This window comes from Oryzias melastigma, unplaced genomic scaffold (genome assembly GCF_002922805.2).
Source record: "Oryzias melastigma strain HK-1 unplaced genomic scaffold, ASM292280v2 sc02513, whole genome shotgun sequence".
Lineage (NCBI taxonomy): Eukaryota > Metazoa > Chordata > Actinopteri > Beloniformes > Adrianichthyidae > Oryzias > Oryzias melastigma.
The window spans coordinates 1911-2793 of NW_023419086.1; positions in this window are offsets into that span (position 1 = coordinate 1911).

An 883-nucleotide genomic window follows, 5' to 3' on the forward strand; every position below is an offset into this window, starting at 1 on the left:
GTTTTACGCCCAGTTAAGGTGGACGGATCAGAGAAATTAGGTCAGCTTGAAGAACATCGGTTTCCCCAAAGTCTTCCTTCAGTTTTCAATCGAGGTCACTATGAGGAAAATCACCAGTCTCCCTCAAGTTGTGGTAACTTTTTATGTTGTCATGTACATTTAGTAGATTGGGGTGCCTATAGAAAAAATTTTGAGTCCTTGGAGAGCGGGTAAACGCGACACTGAGGACTCAAACTTCACCACAGAGTAATAGAAATTGTTTGACTCCATCAAACACTTTTATTCCATAAAATAAATTTTTGGTGACACTTTTTAATAAGATTCCATAACAAGTTTTTTTTTAACACATTAGCAAACATAATGTAGGATTTTATTTATTAGTATGTTACATCCTACAGTCCTTCAGTCCGTCAGCTCACCTGGCAGGTGTGGCCAATGTGAATCAATTGGCACCTGCTGTCTACTTAGGACAGAGGAGGCCACACCATGCTGGGCAGGGAGCAGAGCAGCAGGCTGGCTTTCAGCTGGTTGGAGGTGTTCTCCTTTACTCTTATATTGAGTGCTTTTTCAGCACTTCATTTAAAGTGTGACCACATTTTTTGTGACTATCCTTTATTTGCTGAAAATGTATACAGAAGTCTACACTCTCTCCAACCACATTTTAGCTGATATCTTTTAGATTATGTCTGTGAAAGATATAACCCACTTGTGTGCACCTACCTCCACTCTCATACATCCCTGTATACTCCTCTCTTTTCCGGAAAACTGTGTTCACCTCATACATGCAGATATTGATTGATCCTGAGAGAGTAGCCTCAGTATCAAGCGACTTTCAGGAGATAATGTCTCTGAGCTTCTCTTCCGAGTAACATCATTCGGTTTC